Consider the following 18,163-nt stretch of genomic DNA (forward strand, 5'->3'; position numbering starts at 1 on the left):
CAGCGTTCCTGACATTCCCAAGATGTTCCAGGATTCTCTGTTTAAGAGGCCTGGAAGTCATGCCAATGTATCTCAGTTGGCATGGGCACATTATGCAGTAGATGACATTAGGGGTCTTGCAGTTGAAATGTTCCCTAATCTCTATGGATGTCCCAAATTTGTCTTCTATAGTCTTGATATTAGTGACGTGGCTGCACGCTTTGCAGTTACCACAGGGATAGGTCCCCGTGGTTTGCGATTTCTTTGGTTGAGTCACATCAAAGTGGCTGTGCACCAGGTTATCCTTCAAATTTGGTGCCCGGCGCCAGCTCATATCCACCCGTGGGTTTAGATTGGCAGCAAGGTCATGGTCTGATAGTAAGATAGACCAATGTTTTTGAACAATATTTTTGATTTCTTTCCATTCTGGGCAGAAATTTCCAACCAGTCTGATAGTATTTGATGTTGTTTTTTCGGGCGTTTGGAAAAGGATCTTGTCTCGGGAGGTGGTGAGTATGGCCTTCCTGGATTTCTTAATAAGCCTCTTGGAATAGCCACGTTCCTGAAGTCTTTGAGATAGGTCTTTACATTTTTCTTCAAAAACTATGTCGTCCGAGCAATTTCGCCGGAGTCGTAGAAATTCACCCTTCGGTAGGTTGTCAATAGTAGGGGGAAAGTGCGAACTCGTGCTGTGTAGTAGGCTGTTGGTAGAGGTGGATTTGCGATATAGTTCGGTGGAGAGCATGTTGTTGGTGTCTCTGTAGATTCTCAAATCCAAGAAGTTGATGCTGTTGTTGTCGCATTCAAAAGTAAATTTTAAGTTGAGATCATTTGTATTTAAACGCTCAATGAATCTGGTGAGGTGAAGTTTAGAGCCTTTCCAAATGACGAAGATATCGTCTATATACCTCATCCAACTTTGTATACATTCGGTATCCTGGTCGTTCTGAAAAACCACCTCCCTCTCCCACCACCCAAGGAAGAGGTTTGCATAGGTTGGAGCACATGCTGCTCCCATCGCAGTTCCTCTTCCCTGGATGTAGTAGTGGTTTTCGAAGATGAAGTAGTTTTTACGGAGTACAAAGTCCAGAAGGTCCAGTAGGAATTCATGAAAAGGAGTGATACCCTCCATTTGCATGAAGTATCGAACAGCTTGTATGCCGAGGTCATGCTTGATGCAGTTGTAGAGTGCCTCTACATCTAGTGATACTAGGAGATGATCTTCATCCAACTGCACGTCATGGAGTTTCTTGAGGACATCGGCGGTGTCCTTAGTGTATGATGGTAAGCCGACAACGTGATGACGCAGATGAATATCCAAGAAAGTGCATGCCTTTTCAATTAGGGAGCCATTACCGGACACGATTGGTCTGCCAGGTGGTTCTTCAAGGCATTTGTGAACCTTGGGTAGCAGGTAGAAGGTTGCTACTCGTGGTGTGGGGTTCTCAAGGTATTTATGCTCCGACTTGGTGATGACTCCGTTGGCTACTGCCCTGTTGATAATTCTATTGTATCCTAGTAGGAAATTAGAGGTGGGATCAAACATGGATTTGCTGTAGCATGATGCGTCATTGAGTTGTTTGTGTGCTTCTTTCAAATACATTGAGACGGGCCATATAACGATGTTTCCACCCTTATCCGAGGGTTTGATGACCATGTCTCGCAGCTCTTTGATTTCTTTGAGAGCTTTGGCTTCTTGTCTGTTCAGGTTTCCCTTTGGTATGAATTTGTTCTTCTTTTTCCTTAGATATAGCTGGTCTAAATCCTTCGCCACTAAGTTAGTGAAAACTCTCACTTCTGGGCAGATTGTATCTTGTGGAAAGAATGCTGAGCGTTTTTTACAAATTTGCCTACTATTACTGGCCTCTACCGGATTCTCCAGTTCCTCGAGTTCTTCTAGGGCTTGCAGTTCACGTGTTGACCATCCTGGGTTTTGGTCAGATTCATTTAATTCCTGTCGAGAGGCATGGAATTTAGTGAGGAGTAGTTTGCGGCCGAATAGTTGTAAACTAGTTTCCCATCGGAATCTGTCAAATTTGCCAGTGGGTGAGAAAGAGAGACCTTTTTGTAATACTTTTTGTTGATCTGTGGTCAGGGTGTGGGTTGATAAATTAATTATCTGGAGGCCTGTCACTTCGGTACCTAGTTGGGTTTTTTCCTTTGTGACTGACGGCTTGGTTGCCGCGGTTCCCATCTTGTCCAATCCCTTCTTCGATTTTTTCTTTGATCGTCTTGTCTTCCTCTTCCACGGTATGCTCCTCTCCCCCCGCCAAAATCTAAAAAATGTTGCTGGTTACTTGTGTGTGGGTTATCATATGAGTTGTCGCTCAAGTCATCAGTGTTTGAATACTCTGATTCCGAGGGTGATGGTGTGCCACGTTGTTCTTGATTATAATTTCCTCTGCGTACTTTTTGAAAGCGTGTCCAGTTGAATATCCTCCCTGTCGAAAAATCCCTTTGATCCCTGAGGAATTTGGTTTTCTTGCGGTCTATGATGATTGTTTCGTAGTTGTCCAGTTCTTTCTTGTTTCTGTCAAAGTTTGCCTGGAACTGGGGATCCTGTTCCCACTTTTCCAGTTTTTTACCCAATTCTTCTATGTTTTTGGTGCACTCCTCTAGAACCAGGTTGTTATGGCGAATTAAGATGGACATAAGCTCCTGGGAGCATTTGAGGAGGCTGGTTTCCCACTCTTTCTTCAGAGTGTCGGTAACCAAGTCGAATGCCGGGAAGGTTTTGGGCCTAAGACCTCTAGGGGTAATTTTTTGCTTGCAATAGTTCTCCAGTCTAGATAAGTCCCAGTTTGTTCGTATCTGTTTTTGAAGAATTTTCTTCAGACTGGCCAAGTCCTCATCCCACGTTTGGTCATGCTCCGTCTGGGCTGACTGGGTTGGAAATATGGTATTGAAGTCGTTAATTCTATGTCGGCTAGTCAGTTCACTTCGTAAATTGAAAGTTGACATTATTTGTAGGGTCAATACAGTGAATGTTCAGTTGTGCTACCTCCTGGTAGATTGGTCTCTTAATTAGTAGCAGTCAGAGAATAAGAATAAAGATTAAATATGGTACCGTGCTCTAATCCAAGAAACTGAGAAAGAACTCAGTACAAGAACTAAGTGGATTAGCGGGAGGGATTGGCACTGGTCGTAAAATTCAGTAGAGTTATATACTAGATATAATTGCTAGTTAACCAACATATTTACTGCTTGCAAGCAATCTTAGCAGTGTTAGGTTGGTGGTGCTCCCAAAAGATGTTCAGTGGTTAAACTGAAAAAAAGGGGGGGGCGTCACGAGGGTGACTACAAGGGAACATACGTACGGTTTTTGGGGCACACTTGAAAAAGATATATATAATGGTAATGAATTAGTGGTTAGTTGAGTAATTAGTGTAATAAAACTTAACTTTTATTCTAATTGTTACTAAAAAGGAGAAAGAGACAATATTCAATGCGTTAGAATAATATGGCTGATTGCCAAAAGTGGGTCCTTGATAATAATCACGAGATCAGCGCAATGTTTAGATATGAGTGTACCATGCCTGTAGTATCAACACCTTTCATAGATTATTTAATTTGCATAAATGCGCAGTATCGTTGATACAGGTATTGGTTTAGGGATGCTTGACACACATAATTAGGCAGTAGAGATTCCAATAAACAATGTGTTGTCCTCCGTGATAGACGAGTAGTAGTGGGTCACAACTGTGGATATTGGGGAATGAGAGTGGTAGAAAGATTTAGGAAGTCAGGAATAGTGGAGAATATAGACAGTTTGAGCTAGGTCCAGAAGGTGATCCCTTCTTCGCCTGGTAATTACAACACCGAGTATTCCCTGTGAGTCTTCCCACAGGTACTAGCCCGGCCAGTCACCGCTTAGCTACTGAGATCGGGACGGGTTCAGGCGATCCAGTGACGTATGGTAGTAATGTTGGCAGAATTAGGGGGGCACCAGCATTGTAGCTCAATTGAAAAAGAGTGCTTCTGCTTTCTGAGGCGTCATCAATGGTTCACCCTGTTGCTTGCCTGCATTGCAGGGGGTTCAGTTTTGACGCGACTGATGAGAGAGCACTGAAAAGTAGGGTTATGGCATAGGTAGTGGGTTGGTATCAACAGTGCGGACCCTGACTTCTGCTGTCCATCATCTACTTGTTGTATCAAATGATGAATGAGAGAGTAGGAGAACGCTGATCCTTTCCCCGGAATAGAAGAAGGGTAATGGGGTTGAGGCAGCCACTGTTTGGTGTTGCCACTGGTGTAGGTTATCTACAATGGAGGTTGATGTTGAAATAGATGGTGTTTGTATCCTCATGAGTAGTGCACCTTAGGCGCCATTGTTGCCAGTACTGAATGGTTCTGACTGGGGCTAGTGTGACACCTTGAGGAATTTTATTGCTAGGTTTGCACGGTCTGTACAGGTAGATTCAAAGTTTTTGGCAGCCGTAGATTGCAAACACAGGCTGGGTAGTATTTAGCTATGAAGGAACAGATAGGCTATCAGACAGGTAATGACACCAGCAAAGTGTCAAACCATGATTGATACAAACGAGTGCAAGTTTCACAGTTTTAACATGTAAACTCTATCAATTAAAAATAGTCTTTTAGTTTAGGTTGGTTTTAACAATTTAGTCAGTTTTGACGCTGACAATATCGGTTTTGCATACACATTGGGAGAGTTTGACAGCTATTAGTCCCAAATACAGTGGATTATAAAAAACTGAATAGTGAAGGCTAAATGAATACAGACATGTAGACTGGGTATCAAATAAACAATTGTACTGTTGGTATATTACATTAGAACAAATACTCTTGTATATTGATCCTAATTTAAGACAAAATCTGGCAGATAATTGACTGGTCTGTACTTATACAATTGTATTATCATATGTTAACCTCATACAAAAACCTGTTATAGGTCGAGGACACAGTACCTGATACTGGGTGGTAAAAATGGTTTTAGATACTGTCAACAGTATATGCAGAGGTGTGGGTGATAAGTTAAACAGCTGCTAGGCAGTAGAAGTGCGGAAATTTGGCAGATAATTGCCTGGTCTGTATCGATGCAGTTATATTTTGTGTATTTACCTTATGCAACAAGGGTCTATTACAGGTCAGAGGTGTAGACGTTCAGATAGTGACTGCAATATATGCAGGAGTGTAGATAACAGACTGCAATATATGCAGGGGTGTAGATAACAGACTAATCAGCTGAAAAAAAGAAATGGAGATTTTTGGCAGATAATTGCCTGGTCTGTATCAAGGCAGTGGTGTTAAATGCGTTTTTACATCATACAACAACAACACCTGTAATGTGTCAAAGGTGCAGCACCCGAGGCTTGATGGAAAGAGCCTTTTAAGTGCTATCTGCAGTATATGCAGAGGTGGGGGTGACAGACTACTCAGCTACCGGGTACTGAGCGTGCTGTGTTTGATCACAGCAGAGCGGCAGCTAGCGTAATAGAGGTAGAAAGTCAAAAAAACGAAAGTAAGGTTAGAGATAAGGATACTGCTGGTTAGATGAAGTATTCCTGGGTTTACTTAGCTTAGAGAAGCGGTGCCCGGCGCCATATGACGGGAGCCGCTGCTCAAGATGATGGTTGTGACCGGCGTCTGTGACGGAGGCAGGGGGTGTGTCAGGGGCGTTCCTCACACGTGTTTCGCCGAGGCTTTCTCAAAGGACGCTGTCAGGAGGACAGCACAGCCCGTATACATGTACTGCTCTGGCCAATCGGAGCCAGGGGGCGGATCTGTGCAGCTGAGAAGAATTAGTGTCCCGTCATGGTAAAAGGCGGGTCTATGTCTCCGCAACTTGGGCTGAATTATAGCGTGGATAAGTGAAACTGGCTAAGGAGTCAGTGATGAAATAATAATAACCCTGAGTAGGTTAAACTGTCACTACATGGACAGTATGATGAGGGCATAAAAATACCCATGTAATGTTTAAAAAATGACAGTGATTGTCCAAGAAATGTTAGCTAAATATGGAGATTTATTGTAGTGTTCTCACGCGATTTGAGGGACTGCGGGAGTTTAGTGGTAACTATATATGAGAGAATCTGCACATTTTTGACTGCATCTCTTTCATTATGAATGGAGATTATTGTAATGTTATAAAGAAGGCAGTACCGTAATTTTAAGGGGCTGTGAAGATTTTATAGTAACGCTGTATGAGAGGATCTGCACATATTTGTATGCATCTCATTCATTGTATATATATATATATAAAAAGAGTAATTAGGAATAATTAAATGAAGTGAGTGACGCTACAATAAATGAATGAATGAAAACTGAATGGATAGGGAAATGAAAAAAATGAAAAAAATGTGAAAAAAATGAAAAAACTGAAAGTAATACATATGATGTTAGGTGCTGGAGAATTTGGTGCTGGCTACTAGGTATATATTGACCATTCTGTCAGCAAACAACACAGCAGCATACCAGAAACAATATAAAGTATGAGGCAACATATACATACATATACATACACATACATACATACATATATATATATACACATGTACATACATACACATCAATAACAAAATATATAATATATATATATATATATATATAGGGTCGAGGAACTGGACAATGATGATATTGGTCATAATGGACACCGAATGGACTGGCCACTCAGTGTATGTTGAGGCAAACTAGCCAAACAGCATGAAGGAGGAAATAATATAAAGAGAAATATATATCATGTGTCGTATGTAGAGAGATGAGGTCAAAATACAGTAGAGGAACTGGATAGTAGTGATATTAGTCATTATAGGCGTTTAATGGGGGTATCAAGTGTTCCCAGCAAAAGACAGATCTCCAGGGTGGAAGGGTGTAGGACAATGGAAGTAGGAGACAAACACTAGCTAAAGGAAGGCGCTATAATTAATGCCTTCATTGAGGCCTTTAGGAGTAAGGGATCCGAGATGGAAAATCCACCAGCTTTCCTTACGGAGGAGTGACTGGGTGATATCACCTCCTCTTCGTCCTAGGTGGATATGTTCGAGCCCACAAAATTTGAGATCCTTGGTGTTTGCGGCATGTTTTTTAAGGAAGTGTCGTGCTACCGAGGTAATGGTCTTCATTTTTGATTGATCACTGGCAGCGTTCCTGACATTCCCAAGATGTTCCAGGATTCTCTGTTTAAGAGGCCTGGAAGTCATGCCAATGTATCTCAGTTGGCATGGGCACATTATGCAGTAGATGACATTAGGGGTCTTGCAGTTGAAATGTTCCCTAATCTCTATGGATGTCCCAAATTTGTCTTCTATAGTCTTGATATTAGTGACGTGGCTGCACGCTTTGCAGTTACCACAGGGATAGGTCCCCGTGGTTTGCGATTTCTTTGGTTGAGTCACATCAAAGTGGCTGTGCACCAGGTTATCCTTCAAATTTGGTGCCCGGCGCCAGCTCATATCCACCCGTGGGTTTAGATTGGCGGCAAGGTCATGGTCTGATAGTAAGATAGACCAATGTTTTTGAACAATATTTTTGATTTCTTTCCATTCTGGGCAGAAATTTCCAACCAGTCTGATAGTATTTGATGTTGTTTTTTCGGGCGTTTGGAAAAGGATCTTGTCTCGGGAGGTGGTGAGTATGGCCTTCCTGGATTTCTTAATAAGCCTCTTGGAATAGCCACGTTCCTGAAGTCTTTGAGATAGGTCTTTACATTTTTCTTCAAAAACTATGTCGTCCGAGCAATTTCGCCGGAGTCGTAGAAATTCACCCTTCGGTAGGTTGTCAATAGTAGGGGGAAAGTGCGAACTCGTGCTGTGTAGTAGGCTGTTGGTAGAGGTGGATTTGCGATATAGTTCGGTGGAGAGCATGTTGTTGGTGTCTCTGTAGATTCTCAAATCCAAGAAGTTGATGCTGTTGTTGTCGCATTCAAAAGTAAATTTTAAGTTGAGATCATTTGTATTTAAACGCTCAATGAATCTGGTGAGGTGAAGTTTAGAGCCTTTCCAAATGACGAAGATATCGTCTATATACCTCATCCAACTTTGTATACATTCGGTATCCTGGTCGTTCTGAAAAACCACCTCCCTCTCCCACCACCCAAGGAAGAGGTTTGCATAGGTTGGAGCACATGCTGCTCCCATCGCAGTTCCTCTTTCCTGGATGTAGTAGTGGTTTTCGAAGATGAAGTAGTTTTTACGGAGTACAAAGTCCAGAAGGTCCAGTAGGAATTCATGAAAAGGAGTGATACCCTCCATTTGCATGAAGTATCGAACAGCTTGTATGCCGAGGTCATGCTTGATGCAGTTGTAGAGTGCCTCTACATCTAGTGATACTAGGAGATGATCTTCATCCAACTGCACGTCATGGAGTTTCTTGAGGACATCGGCGGTGTCCTTAGTGTATGATGGTAAGCCGACAACGTGATGACGCAGATGAATATCCAAGAAAGTGCATGCCTTTTCAATTTTCAATAGAATACCAGGCTGGTCCATATCGGTCTATCGGTTCCAGAGATATTACATGTAAACTAATTATTTTATTTTTTAAATGTAATTTCATGGCTGTTCTTGTTCTTTGAGGGCAGATTAATCTGGAACCAAACATTCCAGTTTAACTGGACCAAAATCATTCAAAGCCTACTCAAAAGTTCTTCAATATGATACTTGTCTCATGTAAATGGATCAGTTGGTTCCGAAGATATAGTTGGTTAAATAAGATAACTGGTTAAAGGGGGGGGGGGTGGTTTTTTTCTCCCCCTCACACCAGAAAATGCAGGGACTAGGCTGGTGTAAAAGAGGCCAACCTGGGAATGCATTTTCTGGTGTGAAAGGGGTATTATTTCAAATAGCCGGGCCCTGCAGTGCTCTGAATACAGCCAGGCTCTGCCACTGTCAGTGGCTATCACTTCTGCCTGGCGGCTGTTCCCCATTTACCGCAAGAATGTATTCCCCTTGGCAATGAGCATGTAATCCCACATGGCAATGAGCATGGAACCTCTGGCAATGAGCATGGAACCCTTGCCAATGAGCATGTAGATAAGCAGCACTTATGTAGCATAATTTTTAATAGGCATTATGGTGTTTGACATAATACATAGTGGACATTATGGTGTAAATGTTTAATGCGCGCCTTTGGTGGACAATGTTCCTGTTTATGACACGTATTGTGAATTCTGGCTCAATCCGTGTGGCATTAAGTGAATTTTGGCTCAATCCGTGTGGCATTATGTGAATTTTGGCTCAATCCGTGTGGCATTATGTGAATTTTGGCTCAATCCGTGTGGCATTATGTGAATTTTGGCTCAATCCGTGTGGCATTATGTGAATTTTGTCACAATCCGTGTGGCATTATGTGAATTTTGTCTCAATATGTGTGGCATTATGTGAATTTTGTCTCAATCCGTGTGGCATTATGTGAATTTTGACACAATCCATATGGCATTATGTGAATTTTGTCTCAATCCATTTGGCATTATGTGAATTTTGGCTCAATCCGTGTGTTATTATGTAAACTTTGGCTCAATCCGTGTGGCATTATGTGAATTTTGACACAATCCATGTGGCACTATTTGAATTTTGTCTCAATCCATGTGGCATTATGTGAATTTTGGCTCAATTCGTGTGGCTTGATGTGAATTTTGACACAATCCATGTGGCATTATTTGAATTTTGGCTCATTCCATTTGGCATCATGTGTAAGGGGCAAGTATTATGGGGTCTAGTATTTTGTTGCATAATGTGTAGAAGTTGTATATGGTGTTGTACACTACACTCAAGGACACGCCCCCTGTTGAGTGGCCACACCCCATTTTCCGGAGCGCGCCTTCCACGCACAACTACATCCTTCACTTTTGTCACCATGGTGGGCCTGCGTACTTTAAATGCCAGGGCCTATTTTTAATCCCATTCCCACCCTCTCTCTGCTGCTCTCTTAGCATGTACACTGGCACCACTAACACCGCCCCTCCCCCACCTAAACCCTCTTTTATCATGGTGCCCCCCCTGTCATTTTATCCTGGATCCGCCCTTGTATATAATGGTAAGTTAATTGGCTCCCAACAAATTAACCCTAGAACTAATGTGTGTGGGTGTACATGTGGTAGTAAATATTGGGCCACATGTGTTAGGCGTGGTGAAGAGACAAAAGTGGAAGGTGATAATGCAACAGCCAATCAACTCCTAACTATCATTTTTCAAATGATAGCTGATTGGCTGGTGTGTTATCACCTTCTACTTTATTTCCACCTTATCTCCACTTTATCTCTTCACCAGACAAATACAAATGCCCCATAGATTGTAAGCTGCACTGGGGCAGGGACTGATGTGAAATCAAATATTCTCTCTGTAAAGTGCTGTGGAATATATGTGTGATATATAAAGAACTGGTAATAAAAATAATAATAAATAACTATCCACTGAATGAATATATGTATGTATGGGGTTCCATAGCAAATAGGTTGCTATGGGTGCTGCTTTATCGCTGAATTTTCCAAGCTCCAGAATGATTTCTATGATGAAACTTTGTATTATGCATAGTGCAACACAGACTAAACAGGGAAAGGGCCTGATTGGTTCATATTAGTTGCTGTACTGTTGCCCTTCTTCAGATCTGATCACACTACAAATTTGTTCTCAAAATGAGCAAAACCATGTGCACTGCAGGTTGGGCAAATGTCATCTGTATAGAGAGAGTTATAGGGCCTACACACATCCCGATTTTGGCCAGAGATATAGCATGCCAGATTTAGCATAGCAGATTTCCTTTGAGCACAAAATCATCTATATTGCTTAGAACGTGCAAAATGTGTCAACGATATGCCTCAGCGATTCTGCTTAGCGATTTAAGCATGCCAGATTCTTCTCAAGCAAGGGAAAAAGAAAAAAAAACCTCATTTAAATAAAAATGGGCAGTTCAAAGGGCTGGGGGAGGTCATTTTTGTCTTTAAATAGCGGTGGCCATTTTGTAAAAACATTACTGCATTTACAGAGCTTGGAGTGCTGTTATTTTGTTTGGTCCTGACCTTACAAAGCTGTTCTTTGTGAAAATGGATCACTGCATGATGCATGATGAGGATGAGGTTCTTTTGCTGTACTGCCAGGGGCTTGCTGTTCTGGATATGGAGCAGAAAGCGCGTCGGCGCAGCAGGGAGCGCAGACTTGCTTGATCCTGCTGGGTGAAGCATTGGCTACAGTATAGGGAGACCCAGTCTCACACACCGCTTTTGCAAGAGATTCGGGAGAATAATCCCCAGGACTACAGGAACTACCTGAGGATGAATGAGGAGATGTTCCAGGAGCTTCTGCAGCTTGTCTCTCCCCATATAGAGCGGAAAGACACTCATATGCGCAAGCCCATCTCTGCGCATGACCGGCTGGTGGCGACACTGCGGTATTTGGCGACTGGCAGATCTCTGGAGGACATCAAATTCACCACGCTCATTTCACCACAGGCGCTGGGTCTGATCATTCCAGAGACGTGTCGGGCATTATACATGGTTCTACGCAACGTGTACTTGAAGGTAAAGATTAAACATACTCTGTGACCTTTATCAAGCACATGTTGTGGGCAATGAGGGGTAAATTCAGTTTGCACAATGTAACTGCAGCAAACTGAAATGTTTAAATATGTTTATCAACAGAAGATATCCCATACAGTCACAGTTCAATTGTCAACAAGAAACCTCTGAGCCATGCTTTTCCATGCTATGGGGGTGGGATGGCAGCCATATTGAGTTCTGCCATGTGGTTTGGTGTTATTAGTAAGGGGTGTAGCATTCATTGTATTTTGCCCCTTTCACACAATACCTTCTGTAGTTTAATTTTGTGAAAACATTTTCTACACAGCTAAATCTGCTTATTAATGCAATGATTAAAAATGGTTTGCTTTCCTTCTAGTTCCCTACAACTACAGTAGAATGGAAAGAGATTGCACGTGGTTTCGAAGAACGGTGGAATTTCCCAAATTGCGGGGGTGCAATTGATGGCAAGCACGTCCGCATCACTGCTCCTGCTAAAAGTGGATCCTTGTATTTCAACTACAAGGGATATTTCAGTATAGTTCTTATGGCCATAGTTAATGCGAACTATGAGTTTATATTTGTGGACGTTGGGAAGAATGGCCGGGCATCAGATGGGGGTTCCATAAAAGACACTCCATTTTATCAAAGGCTGATGAGTAATCAGTTGAACCTACCTGAAGCAGAAGAATGCACACATGGGCTAAATTTTGTCTTTGTGGCCGACGAGGCTTTTGCTCTTCATGAGCATATCATGAAGCCCTTCCCCCATCGAAACCTCTCTTATGAGAAACGTATTTTTAACTATCGGCTATCAAGAGCCCGCCGCATAGTTGAAAATGCGTTTGGGATCATGTGTGGGAGGTTTCGCATCTTCCACACCGCTATCAACCTCAGGGTGGATAAAATTGAGTGGGTTGTGTTGGCATGCTGTTCTTTGCATAATTACCTGCGAAGAAACATGACACAGAGAGGCCTGCAAAGTAATGCAGCAATTGAGGAGGCCGATTTCAATGCTGCCAGGTTGTCTGGACTGGAGAGATTAGTACCGGGCAATCCTCTAGCCAGGGCCAAGCAGGTACGAGACCAGTACATGGCATATTTTAATGGAGTGGGTGCTGTGGGTTGGCAAGACTCTGCAATTTGATTTGTGTTGATTGTCTGTTTCAGTTAAATAAATCCTTTTTTATTTTTAAAAGCCTTCACAACAGTATGTTCTTTTGTGTTTTTTTTTTAAAAATACATCTTACCAGAGTGTTTGCAGCACTTTATCTACACTCCTCACCCCTTGGAAAAGTTTTTTTTTCAAGGGGAGAGAAGTCAGGAGAAGTGTGGAAAAGAGAAACCATACCTGTACATAATAGCACCTTACCAGAGTGTTTGCAGCACTTTCTCTACACTCCTCACCCCTTGAAAAAAGATTATTTTTCAAGGGGAGAGAAGTCAGGAGAAGTGTTGCAAAGAGAACCCTTACCTGCACATATTAGAACTTAAAATTAACAATAAATAACATATTGAAATGAAATGACACCATACCGTGTTTTTTTAAATTTACTGAAAAAACTGTATACTAATATATTAAAAGTATAAAAGTGAACACCACTGGGTTCATCAACAATATCAGGCCGAGAAATGCCTCTGGCCCAAAGACTTTTCAAACAAGCAAAGGGATCAGGCCAACAAACTCACAACAGTATACTAGAGCCAACAGAAGTGATGACTCACAAAATGTGCAAAGAAGAGATAGCAAAGGTAAGGACAGTCTTCAGTGAAGGACACACAACAGTGACTGATCACGCATCATTCTGGAGTCAGGGCCAAATGACGTATACAAGCAGACATTATAGTCTACACGGAATCGAAAACGCATGGAAGAGCAATTTTTTCAACTTTTAAAATTTGGAATTTTTTTGGTTTTGAAATTTATAATGGATAATAAACAGCATCGTCCTGTCCTTGTGTACTCGAGAACGCTGAGTACATTCCACTGGACAGACTGCTGGTGGTGGCTGATGTGGGCGGGTTGGGTGAAGGGGCTCCCGTCGTGTTAGCTGGGGCAAGCTGCGGAGGATTTGCCGCCGGATTAATATAGGGTTGGTGGTAGGGATACTGTGGTGAGGGTCCGCAAGATGCGTAATGCATCGGGTCGCGCGTTAATTTGAGGTCATCAGGAATGTTTTTATCCTGTGCCCGAATTATTGCGTCGTACACGATGCATTTGAATTTCCGACGGGTGTCGTCATCCATAGAACGCATCTCCGAGTCTACAGTGTTTGAAAATTGCCTAATTGAATCAATAGGCTTATTAAGCCTTGCCTCCGCAAATTGAAAAAATTGCTCAGAGCTGCCGGCTACAGATCTTTTGGCTGTCTTCTTCCTCTGCCTGGGTGGTGGCGTTGGCAGGGGGGTAGAGGTCGAGGGTTCCACTTCCTCACACTCTAGATCTGTAGCCGCTGTAGTCTCGGACGTCTCCGCAAACAGCTCCGGAGTAGCATCCTGTAAAATAAAATACTTTAGGACCATGAATAATGATGACATGTCGCATATCTATATGTGTTCACACTTACCAGATCCTGGCTCTCCTCCTCTTGCCTAATTGGAGGCACAGGATCCATGCTATTCTGTCCATGCGTCTTCGATTCTTTCTCCAGCAGGAAGTGCATCTGGTCGTAGTACCATAACGTTGGCTTGTATACGTCATCGGCACCGGCTCCAGAACTCTGCGACTCAGTCACTTTTGCGTGCTCCTTCACAAAGACGGTCCTCAAATTCGCTATCTTCTTCTTCACACATTCCATGGTGGCATCACTTCTGTTGGCTTTAGCATAGGCCAGCAAAGCATTGTAGGCCTGATCCCTTTTCTGTTTGTTTGAAAAGTCTTTGCTTGTAATTTGCCACAGGCATTCATGGGCCCGATATATGTCGATGAACCCAGTGGTGAATTTCTTGGAAGTATTCTGTTTTGCCATTTCTGTGTGAATAATATGGTATAAAATGTAAGAAAAAATTCAAATAAAAATTCATTGTTTTAAAAAAAAAATGTAAATACATAATTAACAAATATGCATCCACCATTATGTACATAAACAGTCCAAACTAGGTCAGCTTACAATCTATTGTCCCTACCACATGCGCACACATTCACTGTTTTTTTAGGGGGTCTGGTAAGACAATTTACCCCATCATAGACATGCAAGTAAACAACACATGACTAGCTTTTGCAATGTGCCAACACCCCAGAGCATGCAAGTTAAAACCACATGACTAGCTTTTGCAATGTGCCAACACCCCAGAGCATGCAAGCAAACACCACATGACTAGCTTTTACAATGTGCCATCACCCCAGAGCATGCAAGCAAACACCACATGACTAGCTTTTACAATGTGCCATCACCCCAGAGCATGCAAGCAAACACCACATGACTAGCTTTTACAATGTGCCATCACCCCAGAGCATGCAAACAAACACCACATGACTAGCTTTTACAATGTGCCATCACCCCAGAGCATGCAAGTTAAAACCACATGACTAGCTTTTACAATGTGCCAACACCCCAGAGCATGCAAGCAAACACCACATGACTAGCTTTTACAATGTGCCATCACCCCAGAGCATGCAAACAAACACCACATGACTAGCTTTTACAATGTGCCATCACCCCAGAGCATGCAAGAAAACACCACATGACTAGCTTTTACAATGTGCCATCACCCCAGAGCATGCAAACAAACACCACATGACTAGCTTTTACAATGTGCCATCACCCCAGAGCATGAAAGTTAAAACCACATGACTAGCTTTTACAATGTGCCAACACCCCAGAGCATGCAAGCAAACACCACATGACTAGCTTTTACAATGTGCCATCACCCCAGAGCATGCAAGCAAAAACCACATGGCTAGCTTTAGCAATGTGCCATCACCCCTCTCCAAACTTGCGCTGGGGGCAGCGGGCATCACATGACACCCTCACCCAGAAGCATGCTTTATTTTATAACATTGGTGGCACAGTGGGCGCCTCACATCCCCCCAAACATCATTGTGCCCATATTCTTGCGCTGGGGGGGCAGCGCGCGGCGGGTGCAGCGCGCATCACGTGACACCCTCACCCATGCTTTATTTTATAACATTGGTGGCACAGTGGGCGCCTCTCATCCCCCCAAACATCATTGTGCCCATATTCTTGCGCTGGGGGGGCAGCGCGCAGCGGGTGCAGCGCGCATCGCGTGACACCCTCACCCATGAAGTTTACATTGGTGGCACAGTGGACCCCTCTCATTACCACCCCACCCCACCTGTGATCAGTGCGTTGGTGGTGCATAGTGGAGAGCATAGTACTTACCAGCTCCGGAGGGTTCACAGCGCGTGGTGTCTGACAGCAGCAGCATGTGCAGAATGGAGAGGAGGGCTCAGGGAGTGTCCAGATGAGCAAAATCGGTGGTCACTTGAGCACAAAAAAAAGACACCACACAAAAGGCGCCCGATATGCAGGGTCTTGCTAAACGATTTTGCTAGATTGATGGGACATGCTCATTCTTCATCTTAATGCGATTTAGACGCGCGGGGCTGCGCATCTATATCGGTTTAGCCCCCACACACACACCGATGTATGCTTAGTTTCTAAGCGACCTTGCTAAATCGCTTAGAAAATGGCACAAAATCGGCATGTGTGTAGGCCCCATTAGATTTGTGTGAGTTATTTTGTTTCTGTGCAGGGTAATCACTGGCTGTATTATTTTTACACTGCCATTTAGATTTCAGTTTCAACACACCGCCATCCAAATGTAACTCTCTCTGCACATGTTACATCTGCCCCACCTGCAGTGCACATGGTTTTGCCCATTTTGAGAACAAATTTGTAGTGCGATCAGATCTGAAAAAGGGCCAATGTAGGTTTTTACACCAATAACTAGCATCCACTGAATATGATTTGGAAAAGTGAAAAACATAAAGTTAATTAAAACAAAATCAGGTTTACATTTTTTTTCAATATTTTCCAATATGTTTCAATAAATGTTTCTGTAATTATTATGCAAATGTTGCATTACTGCTTATTTACAGTCCTATGAATCCCGAAACCGAAATGTTCAGATATAAACAATGGCGATAAAACACAGTTATTTGTTGGAATATGGAGTGCGCTACTTCACTTCCCTCCATAATGCTGCACACCTAAAGCATTTGCCCATACATAACAGAAATGGCCACCAATACTTTGTTTGCGCAAACGCAATGCCATCTTGTCACCATGTTTCAGGACTGCGATGGTACATGATGTATGTGTATCCCAGTTGTTGAAAGGGAGATATTTTCAATTGCCAATATTCAGCAGCTGTGTTGAGGAAGCCCACCTAAAGAACAAGTGCTCCAATATGGTCATAAATAAAAAATTATAACAATTATCACTATATTTATAGCAGTTGGACGATTTTTATGAGTGAAATATTTATATGATGGCATTGTCTGAGCAGGGCAGATAATATACCAATTTAAAAGTTTTAGGCCATAGATTTGCTGAAAAATATTGGTCAATTTATTTTAGAGTTGTGTGGCAAAATGTCCGCCTGCTACTAACAATGCATTACCACAGTGCGCTGGAAAATGTAAACTCTCTCTATGGGCCTTATTTTGCTTGGTGCGATCTGTTCCGAATTCTTTCGGAGTGCGCTTTTTAGCTGTCTGCGCATGCGTAGGCAACGCAATGCGAATGTGCCATGCATGGTCTCCGTACTCGTTCTCACTAATACCCTACAGAAATGTCCACCGAATTGACTCAGGAAATATGGGCGTAATATGGGCATCATTCGGACCTACACAAGGGCGTGGTTTCAAAGTGGGCAAAACTGGGCGTAAATATGGGCGTACACGAGGGAGTGCACGAACTCTGGTAGGCGTGCATTCGGACAGCACACCGACTGCAAACGAACCAACACGCATGAAATATGCGATCTTCATAAGCAAGTTTCACTTTGCGGAGACCACTTGTTCATGCGCTATGCATTCGGTTCACCCAATTAGTACGCCCGCACCTGAATCACTCTCAGCTGAACACAATACAATCCACTCCTCATCTCATTGGTGATTAATTACACTCTTTTCGTAGCTTCAATTGGAAGCATTGCTGCCTAAATGGACCATTATTAAATACACAAATATATGCTGAAAGCACGACTGCATTCTTGCTATTTTACACACATTTACACTGCAAGCAATGGGCAGAAATTGGTATCACTAATATAAATATACATGTCACTTTTACGGAAATACCCCACATCGGTGCGTACAGGCAGCTTCCCGTCCGTTCTGACGCTGTAAGACCGTGCAGAATCATTGTGTTGCCACCGCAAACGCACGGTTTGGATGTTGTCCGAAAACAAACCCTCTTCTTAGAGAGTGAGTCCGTCCGAATGCGGAGGACCTGTGGGCGTTTGTTCTTACAATCTCCGCACAGCGTGGCGTTCGGTCAGCTCCGAAAGAATTCGGAAAGGACCGCACCAACCAGAATAACCTCCTATGTGCATTTGCTGTAGAACCTGAAACATGTGACTTGCTAGGTGGTCTGGAAACTGACAGGTTTTTGCAGCCACCCACCATGTGCTATTCAAGTAGTGGGTTGTTCAGTTTGGAGCGCGGGACCCTGTGCATCATTTGTTATTTATACACGTCTGAATCTCACAAATAAATGTTTGTCTATTTAATTTTATGTTTTTAATTTT

At 42.9% G+C, this 18,163-nt stretch overlaps 1 protein-coding gene across 3 annotated transcripts in view; it reads left to right on the plus strand.

The window, feature by feature from the left end:
- NHSL2 (NHS like 2) overlaps positions 1 to 18,163 on the plus strand; it is a 256,785-nt gene that overhangs the window by 204,509 nt on the left and 34,113 nt on the right. The gene's annotated exons all lie outside the window — the stretch shown is intronic.

Source organism: Crinia signifera, chromosome 9 (genome assembly GCF_055691185.1).
Source record: "Crinia signifera chromosome 9, ASM5569118v1, whole genome shotgun sequence".
Classification (NCBI taxonomy): Eukaryota; Metazoa; Chordata; class Amphibia; order Anura; family Myobatrachidae; genus Crinia; species Crinia signifera.